This window comes from Solenopsis invicta, chromosome 6 (assembly GCF_016802725.1).
Source record: "Solenopsis invicta isolate M01_SB chromosome 6, UNIL_Sinv_3.0, whole genome shotgun sequence".
Taxonomy (NCBI): domain Eukaryota; kingdom Metazoa; phylum Arthropoda; class Insecta; order Hymenoptera; family Formicidae; genus Solenopsis; species Solenopsis invicta.
This window is the reverse complement of record NC_052669.1, coordinates 14,150,082-14,161,007: the sequence shown is the minus strand read 5'-3', so window position 1 is coordinate 14,161,007 and position 10,926 is coordinate 14,150,082. Positions and strand designations below refer to the sequence as shown.

The 10,926-nt window shown below is 26.7% G+C and overlaps 1 long non-coding RNA gene across 4 annotated transcripts; it reads right to left on the bottom strand.

Moving 5' to 3' along the window:
* Positions 1-2,382: 2,382 nt before the first annotated feature.
* On the bottom strand, positions 2,383-10,098 carry LOC105206609. 4 transcript variants are annotated; one of them, XR_005574987.1, is made up of 8 exons: positions 10,021-10,097; positions 6,767-9,940; positions 6,048-6,319; positions 5,666-5,956; positions 5,473-5,590; positions 4,611-4,837; positions 3,045-3,204; positions 2,384-2,594 (listed from the first exon to the last, which is right to left on the bottom strand). It is a non-coding gene; the product is annotated as an uncharacterized LOC105206609 (long non-coding RNA). The 4 variants fall into 4 exon arrangements; XR_005574988.1 differs by having other exon boundaries at positions 2,383-2,594; positions 4,611-4,834; positions 6,048-9,940; positions 10,021-10,098; XR_005574985.1 differs by having other exon boundaries at positions 2,385-2,594; positions 6,048-9,940; positions 10,021-10,096.
* Positions 10,099-10,926: the final 828 nt, after the last annotated feature.

Here is a 10,926-nt window from a genome sequence, read left to right as displayed (position 1 = left end):
GAAGCACAGCATCATTATCTTTTTTTATTATTGTCACGTTGCTCTTATGTTGTTGAAAATGATTCATAAAGTAAAATGTTTTCCACAAATAGAAGTCATTTTGTTGGCAACAGAATAAGCAACAGTTGCTCTCCGTTTGCTTTGAATTTGCCGACATAAAATGTCTCAAATCTGCTCTCATGTTGTTGAAATGTAAGACTATGCGTTACGTTTTCAGCAAATACACAGCAACTAGTCAAAAATTCATGCTCAGCATTAAGTTGCCTGATTTTGCAAAACATGCATAGCTATCAGGGTAGAAACAACTCATTTTTGCAGTTATATTTATTATTATGTGCTTCCATGGATAATTAATGAAGCAATAAGATATAAAAGATTTATATTCTTTTTCTTTCCTTGTTAAAACATAATTTCCTAGAAATATGTAATGTATATTTTTATCCCAGATAAGATCTTTGGATAAATTTTCTGTAAAGGCAAACAAATTGTTTGGTTTGCTTTTGCTTAGAATTAATTTGAAAAATTTTTGGGATTAAGATGTGCAAGAAGCAAATTAGGTTAAGTGAGATTGATAAAATAGCATCATTGCAGCAATATAACAACACTAATGCTTTACATAATAGCTACATTGCATCAATGTAACAAAGTTACGAACTAGGTTATTGGTATATAATTGGAATATTATTATTACATAACAGCAATATTTTCCCTCAGTTACATGTTACGTTGATATAATGTAACTATAATATTCTATGAGTGGGAAATTATAACTAACATGGACGTTACATATAACAAACACGCTATATTGCGCGTTACCTTTAAGTTTATTGCATCAACATTGCTATTATATAGCTGTGTTTGCTGGGATATAATGTCACTTATACACGTCACAAATAATAAATAAATATATATGCAATAATAGCTATTTATTGCATACAATTTTACAAACATATATTTGGTGTACAACTTAATTCGGTCCGTTTTCTGCTTGAAAAATGCATTTATTTTAACGATAAAATAAATCAATACCTTATTCAAAGTATTGTCTATCGCTAGCAACTACTTTTTCCCATTTCTCTGGCAATTTACGGATTTCATCGCAGAAGAAGCGTCCCAGCAAACACAGTTGCATAACAGCAATGTTAATAGAATAAAATCGGAAATAACACGCAATATAACATGTGCATTACATGTAATGTCCATGTTAGTTGTAATTTCCCACTCATAAGAAAAGTAACAATTACATAACAGTTACATCATATTTTTATATGTATGTTATAAATTGTTATATAATAGTTATATTATTATTACATGAATATTTTCAGTTTGTTATAATTATATTATATGAATGTTTTGAATATGTTATAAATATATTATATAGCTATGATTAATGCTGTTTCTAATTTTGTTATATAACTGTTATTTAATTACTGTTTTATTTAATTACTTAGGTTTTTATATGAGTTCAATAATGTAATAAACTGTTATTATATAACAGTTTATTACATTATTGAACTCATATAAAAACCTATTAGGATGCCAAAATAGTATTTAAAATTCTGAAAAGTCATTGATATTACAATATACTTCCAAAATTTCAAATAATTTATTTTCAATATCCTAATAGATTTTTGCATGGGACAACATTCAATTATAAAACTGATTATATATTGCAACATTTATACTGCATCATCTACATGCGTTGTATATCCTATGTCGTCTTATCTGAAAACGTGCAACGTAAATTGATACTTGTATCTCTCGAAGTTTATTATTGAGACTTTTTTGCTGGTTGGTTCTCCCGCTGTTCTTACTTCATGAGCTACTGTCATCGCGGATATTGCGTTTTGACAGTTCTCGAGAGTTAATACGTACCAAGTAAATTTGTAATTCGTAATATTAAAAGCTGTGTAGCGCGCGTCTATTTTGCCAGTTGTTTTAAAAATAATTATAGATATATACCATACAAAAAACAACTATTTTGGTTTATGATTTACTTTATAAGAATAATCAATACATAATATATTATTATGATATACAACAACATTATAATATACAATACGTTATCACAGTAAAAAATATTGTATCTTTCTCGAAAAAAAAGGAAAACGTAATCAATTTTTAATCGTCTATAGAGTTTTACAAATTTTATAGTAAATTAAAAAAGATATAAGAAAAAATTGGAACATTACAAATTAAAATTTAAATATATTTTATCTTCCTAAAGAAAAACAGAAACGTTTATATTAAATTATAAATATTTCAGCAAATTAAGAAAATAAAGTATTATAAAAAAATTGTATTATTACAAATTAAAATAAAAAAAATTGTACCTTTTTTTAAAAAAATAATGAAAAATAGGAACTTTTAAACTATATAAACTATATAAATGTTTGAACAAATTAAAAAAATCATAAGTTTGCCATTTTTTAATTATTATTTACGGCTTCTTCTGCAGCTAGTGTTGCTGCTGCCTTTTGTGCTTGACGTCCAGCTCGTTGTTTGGCGAATCGAAGCCACTCCGAAGCTACAGCGTCAAATTCTGTTTCCGTAAATGTGCTGTATATTGCATATAATAACCTTGCATATTATTTCTACAAAAAAAAGAATATAGAATATATAAAATAGATACATACTATAATTTTTAAATTAAAACAGTAAAGTCAGTTTTTTTATTTATTTGATTTTCTGCTGCTATAATTATAAATAAAAATTTTCACAATACTTTTAATGATACTTAACATATGTCATTTATTTTTTCTAAGTATTTTTCCATGGTTATCACATATACAATATTATATATATATATATATATATATATATATACACACATAAACAGTTTATGGAGACTATATCTGAATTTTTATTTACAAAGTCTGCATACTAAAATATATGAAATCTGAAACACTGGATTTTAAAATATATGGTTTATGTTCAGAAAGAAAGTTGTTTGAACACGTAGCGATTTATACTGAACAAATATGTGATCAATAAAAGAAATTAACTGACTTTGCACACAAAGAATATTAAAAGATGTATAATACCTTTTATTATTTTCACCAATCTTAAATGGCATACTTTGAAATTGGCCCTCAAACCCTTCCAAGAACAATACATTGCACATTCATTGCATACAGTTCGATCAAAAGCGCGATGGTTACTATCCCTCGATGTCGTGCCTCCTATTTTTGAAATAATCCGTTTCTACAAAAAAAAAACAAACTAACTTTGGAGGAGTGCATAAAAATAATAAGTGTAAATGGAGAAGAAATGTAAGAAAAATGTAAGAATGGGCTTACAGAAAAAGGCATAAAAAAGAATAAAATTGTATATACTAAAATTATATTGTATACTACAGAATGCAAGAGTCAGTAACATAACTCATGAATTATGACATGTATTTTTGAAATAAAACATACTAAATGGAATTAAAATATTATGGAAAATATAAAATAAAAAAAATATACTGTGATAACTTTGTGACAACTTTCATTATTATCGTGAATTTATAAGTTTTAAAATAAATTTACTTTTTTTTTCATCATTATTTAACAATTTATTAAAATAATTTTATTTCTTTTTTGTTGTATGATTTTCAGTAGAAATTGCAAAAATTCTTAAAACGCTTCATGGTTTTCTAAATTACTTTACTGTAGTGATTTAAAAAAATTAAATCAAAAACTGTATTATTTATGTATTTTATGAATATCAATTATATTTATACACAATTTTTATTTAAGAATACATTTTTTTTTAAATAATTTTTATTTAAGAATAACTTTTATTTAATAATAAACATTAACCAAAGCCAATATTTGCACTAAATATATACCTAAATTAAGATAAGTCATATGCTAAAGATAATTACGTAATATGCAGCCAAAAAATAATGGTATTAAATTATTTCAAGTAGATAACTTTAATGATAAGTAAAACTGAGCTGATACGTAAATAATACAAATAGATAGAAAAAAATCTTATTTGATTAAATCAGAATCTTATTAATTAATAATATCTAATCTCTGTGAATTTATATATATTTTCCAATTCTAAAAACTGCAATTACGTTTTGATCGTCAAATACTGTCCTAAACTAAAACTAAATTAATATAATTAAATAATTAATTGGTAATCATTTAATTATTTAATACTGGCAATCAATTTAATATTTGACATATAATTTATAGAAATAAAAATTACACACACGTACACGCACACGCACACATAGTCAATGTAAATGGTACATATATTCACTCAGAAGTTATTAAGTACTAAAGTTTAGTTGCAATTCATTAAGGTTGTCTACTAATTTAAAGTTAACTTTATTTTTCAATATTTTGTTGAACTAGATTTGAATAAAATCTTATTGAAGAAATATTCATAAAAATGTTAAATTCACATCACCATCTTCAATTGTATTCAAACTTTTTCATTAAAATTTATATTGTATTTTGTATTATTTTATTTAAAATACTTATTTCATTTTAAATGCCTTTTATTTATTTATTTTTGTAAGATTATCTATTTTATTTGAAATATATATAAAATTATTTATATTTTAAGTAAAATTTACACGTAGCAAAATCATTATTACAAGAAAGAAAACTTACAAATTGTGATGCTGTTATGGCACTATCTGTGATTATTTTATCAAAATATTTTATTTCAACGATTGTCTTTAATGGTAAAAGTTCCTTCACCAAATCCTCTTCATTTTCATTAGCAACTGGCACGTTCTGTTGCTTGCGTTCTAATTTGGCAAGTCGGCGAGAAATGTTTTGAACTTCGAAATATGTCGCTGTTTGAAGTCTACAAATTTCTTGTAATCTGTCATCTGCTATCAAAAACAAATAATATAATATTTATGTATTTGTAAATAATATTTCATTGCATAATTTATAATATAATTTACTTAAATAGGATATATATATATATATATGTATATATTATTATTATTATTGCAATTTGTATAATTATAAATATTAAAATTAATGTCTCTTAGGCCCGATTGCACCAATGTTATTTTGGCTTAAAGCAAGACTTAAATATATGTCTGTCTTTATTTATTCAGAAAGAGAGACAATAACAAACACATATTTAAATCTCGTTTAAAGCCAAAATAACGTTGGTGCAATTGGGCCTTAAAGAATTAGAAGTTCATTATTAATCAGATTTCTATATTTTACAAAAAATATGTTGGCAAATGTTATTTCTATTTTTTAGAAATACATGTATTATACACATATGTATACGCTCGCACGCACACATATATGTACATTGTACATATGTATCTTAACACAACATGATATCGTACAAATATACATATGATATCATGATATCGTTCGAATTTTCGAAATATTCGTTCGATATTTTATGCTATTACGGTATGTATGTGTGTATTTTGTAATTTTCATTAATAAATTGTTTAGTAGTTATAAATTGTTTCATTAATAAATTGTTTAGTATACATACAATTAAAGTTTATCTTATTAACATTTTCGTTGTCGGTTATAATTATCGGAATATCAGTCAAGTCCAATGGAGTAACATTTAAATCGGCAGAAAAATTATGTATTGCATTTTGTTGTACCTTAAAAATAAAAACAGAACAATGAAAATATGAACGTCAATTTTTTTATAATAAAATAATGACAAATAGAGTTACCGTGTAATACGTCTCTTTTAAATTTTTTTTTCTGGTAGTTTTTTAGGAGTTACAATGCGTTTCTCTTCCTCTTCGCATTCAAAATCAGACTGTTCACGTGGCATCAATTTTTGAAAACTTTTTAATCTCTTTTTCTCTGATAGTTTCTTAGGAGCTTCAACGCGTTTTTCTTCCTCTTCATATTCGGAATCAGACTGTTCACGTGGCATTGGTTTTCGCAAACCTCTGCCTAAGCATCATCATCAGTTGTTAAGTAGTCGGACGCTGCTTTTCGCGCGGTTATGAGTGAAGCTATAAATACAGTAAATAATAATATTAAAGTCTAAAAATTATAAATATATCTTTAAATAATTAAAATACTTGTATTATTCATAACACTTACAGCAGTATTTTTGTATCTCAATATCGTACTTCATCCATGTCTTCTCTCGGTTGTACACGATTTTCAATCAATGTACTGACCTTTTTGTTATAGACCACCAACAAAAATTTGCTACTTCAGCTGAAGTACCGTTATTTTCAATCCAGTTGGTTGGCACTTCAGAAAAACTGTCTTCGCAAAGGAAACGGACTACTGCATACGGAAGAAAGCTACTTGTAGAAGGTATCTCTGACGACGCCATACTTTCACCATGTATTTTTGGACATTATTAACTTGAAAATAAATTTATTTATTGAAGGAAATATACAATATATTTGTTAAAAATAAAACTTGAAAAAGGCTAATAAGAATAAACGCGCAGTAGTTGGTGCGCAATAATTTTAATAACAGTCTTTTTTACATAACATCACCTTCTTCTTAGCCTGAACGTTTTGGTCCCGCTTCAAACTATTCTCTTCAGCATATATTTTTGACTTATTTCCTTTGTAGCATTGTGGACTCACTGAGGGACACTTGACGATTATTCCACAGAGGTAATAAGTCAAAAATTAATATATGCTGAAGATGATCCGAAGTGGGACTGAAACGTTCATGCTAAGAAAGAAGTAACTTATGTAAAAAGGACGTTATTAAAAATTATTGCGCATTAACTACCGCGAGTTTACTCTCATTAGCCCTTTTTAAGTTTTATTTTTGACAGTTTCGAGAGTCTAACATACTTAGTATTTTTAATATCTTTGTGATGTCAATTTTGTAGAAATGTCTGAAAAGTACAACATATTTACTAGAAATATTTTATTAAATATTTTAGAAGAAGTTAGAAGATATAAGATAAATGTATGTTCAATATTTTCTTGTATCCAATATGGCCTACTTGCTGTTTTTAATTAGTTGTATGATAATTTGAACAAATTATCATATAACTAATGATTATTAATCTCCGCAATTCATAGATATTATTGTAGTTCTATATTTATACTTCCAAACATTATATTTAATTTATACATTCATCAAAGTATCCTGTTCATATTCAAACAAAAAAAACTCTTTGTAAGGTACAACTAATATAGTCTACATTAATATTGAATAGACACATTTTCAATGTAATGTTTTTATTCATAGATCAAAAATTTTAATCCATCTACTAAACTCCGATTCATAAGTCAAGGTGTTAAAGTGTAAGAAGTTACGAAAATAGTTTTTTATGTACTTTTGGTATATGTCAATATATATTAGTAAATATAGTAATATGTTAATAAACTTATAAACTTATAAATGTAATTAGGTAACTTTTTTATCTATTTTTCTAGTAGTTTTTGTTAAAAAAAATTATATAATTAATATTTTATATTGTAAAACATTTCAAAATATGTATATTACGTTTTTTTACTAAGATTTAATTATGTCCATGTAATAAAGTAATTATTACATAAGTATCTGAACATGTAGGATGATTTAATTTAATACATTTTCTTTTAATATTTATTGCTGGTACTTTTATGATCTTAAAAGTACTTGTTGTAGAAAATGTGAATATACCAATTTGTCTAGAATCGCAAGATGTAGTGAAAAATGGTTTAACTTTTAGAATTTGTTTAATTTGTACATATAAATTATTATTTTCTTCGATAATCTTTAAAATTGAAGCTATAGTATTATCTTTCAATAAAGTATAATTTTCGCCTTTTTAGTAAACACTTTAAAACTATTAAATTCAAGGTGAGAAATTATTTGATTATTATTGAATTTGGAATAATTTACGATTGGATAGTGTTTCAAATATCGTTGATCTGGCGGAATTTGATTCAGTTCATTTAGTCGATTTGAAAATTCTTGCAATGGTTTACCGGAATTTTTAAGTTGTTTTTTAATTTTTTGCATGTGATTTTCGAATTTAAAACAGCTAAAATTGTCCAAGCATCCGAAAGTTTTAACGTCGTTGCACTACATTATGAACGTTATGCGAAAGATGTTCAGATCCATATAAATTACCATATTCCGACGCAAACCACACTAACAGCGAATGTGCATAATCATTTTTTTCATAACACAGTTCTTGATCAGCTAATATACGGAGAGCTATACTGAGAGCCAAAAAATGATTATAAAAAGTCGCCGGCAGAAATGGCTTTAATATGACCGGTCCAATATAAAGTATGAAAAGACGCATCTCAGTAGCTTTTCATTTGTCAATATGGTCTAAACTTCTGGGCTTTCTCGCAAATTCCAGTATAATAAACTGCTCAGTTTCCAGTAAAAGTTTATTTAAAGCATCTAATTTTTCGGTTGGTAATCTCACATCTTTTGGTCCTCTAATCCAAAATTGGCATAAACGTCTTAATCCTAAACAAATAAGATGCATATAATCTAAAGGTACTTGAGAAATCATGTCAATGTTGAGATTTTCTAACATAGAAGTCCCTGTGTGGTGTTCGGGTTGAGTACGCTGACAAAAAGATTCGTAATGGTGAATTAATTTCAGGATATGTCACTCTGATGCATATAAAATCTCCTTCTTGTATACATTTAGAACATGCAAAATATCCTGTATGACCTTTCGTATATGTTATAAATGATTTTGCGGGTGCGTCATACAATATAGCATTAATAACAACATTGCAACTTTGACCATTAATTAACCCATTTTGTAAAACCACACTAGCTTCTTCGACAAAAGGGCGCAAAAATTCATTTGCATCGTTTGGCTTGGACATGCCATGATACATACCTACTACAAATGGCTCAGTATACATCATATTTGTTTCAATAGAAATAAGAATAGGCCAAAATTGACTACCAGAACTTTTGCTCAATGGCAGACCATCAATATTAATATTAATTTTTATTTCTGTTGGCGGCAGTTTAAAATAGGTTTTCAAACAACGTATCATGCCAGGTACAAAACCGAAATGCTTATATTTTTCACCACTAATTAACTTTATATTTTCAGAAGCATTACGAGGTGTGCTCATCAGAGATCTACAATCGAGAGGTAAATCAGTGTGACCATGTTTGCGTAAAATTTGCAACATATGGTTAACACACAGTTGCCTGTAGAATACATCGTTCTGAAACCATCATTTGTAGATCTTCGTGCATACTAGTTTGTTTGAAATCATTATTAATAAATATTTCATCAATTATTGAATTAGATAAAGAATCGGATGTAGGTTCTGCCGAAAACATGTTATTTAAGAAAGTTAAATCGTTATTATTGTTATTGTCATAATTATCATCATTATCATTATCATTATCATAATTATCATCATTATCATTATCATAATTATCATCATTATTATCATTATTAGGATTTGATTTTGTGTTATTGAATTCGCCAAGAGTATTAATTTTTGTTAATGGTAAATTGTGTGTGCAATCAGCCGATATTCTTACATCATAATCGTTAGAAATTTTAGGAATATTATGATTTTTATCATTATTAATATTTGACAGTTTTAATTTAATTATTTGATTTTTACGTCTTTTTGATAAGTATTGGTAATCCTTAGGCATATTGATAAATAAAATGTGAATAAAATAGAATAAAATAAAAGAACAAGAGAATTAAAAAACAAACACACTGCAAGCATGCAATGAGCATCGAAAAATGAACTTTTCGAGCAATGCTAACGTATTGCCCGAATTTAAAACTATAATTGCTATTGGAGGTTAGGTCTAAGTTTACCTTACTTTCCTGTGTTAAAATAATTTATGTTCAGTCTGTGCGGAATCGAAAGCAGATCCTTATATTTAAAAGATAATTAGGATAATTAATTTCTATTTATCTGAGCTGTAATTCCGATTACTTCGATTCTACGGAGAATGCGTATGTACACGTTTCTTATTGTTAGTTCAATCCAATATATCATTGGTACACGTGCAATGAATAATCCCTGCAATGAATAATCGAAGGCATTATGATTAATCCTCGACAAAAATATACTTGTAAGCTAGATAATTAATTGCTTCTTACAAAAATTCTTTTTGTAGGTTATGCCGATAGTCCGTGCGTTGCGTGATCGTGTCCAGCGCATCCAGCGTTGCAAGCTAACGCGAGTCGTCACGAGCTTGACGAAGATCACGTGATCTTCGGCCAATCCACAAATACCAAGATTGATTCCGATATGTTGTATAATTAGAATATAATTTATTATACAGATAATATAAAAGGATTATATAACCTTATTATATTTGTGAAATAAATATTTTTGTAGAGAATAATTAAAAATTTGAAAATTACAACAATTGATACTCTGATCAAAGTAATATATTTTGCAAGAAATTTTTCGGAGTTAAGGGAGTTTGCAAATGCTAGTTTGCATATATATACATATAATTGAAATTGATCTATTTATAAAATAATTATATGATTAATATACTGTTCTAGTTCATTTTCAAAAGCTGTGTTTGAAACTAAAAGTAATGGCGCACAATTCGAATGAATTGGAAGATATGTGTAAAAATCGCATGAAATATTATTTTAGCACCAAAAGATCTTGTTTATATAATCGTCTTGGTCTATCTTTTATTTTATTTACAAAAAAAGCAGAATTTAAACTAAAAAATTATAAAATTGTAAAAAATATTAAAAACCTAAAATCGAAGAACTGATAGCCGCATGAATATATCGTTTTAAAAAATATATAGCAAGAGTAGTATTAATAATTCAGTTTTATAACAATTATATTACTGAAAGAAAATGTTTGTTATATAAACCTAATAAACGGTCGTTATATGACTGTTATAAATTATGATGTTGTAATATCAACAATTCAATTTTACATAACTGTAACATTGCTAGAATGTAAAAATTTGTTATATAACGTGAAACGCACAAGTTATATAACTGTTATTTTCTGTGTTTGCTGGGGTTCATCTT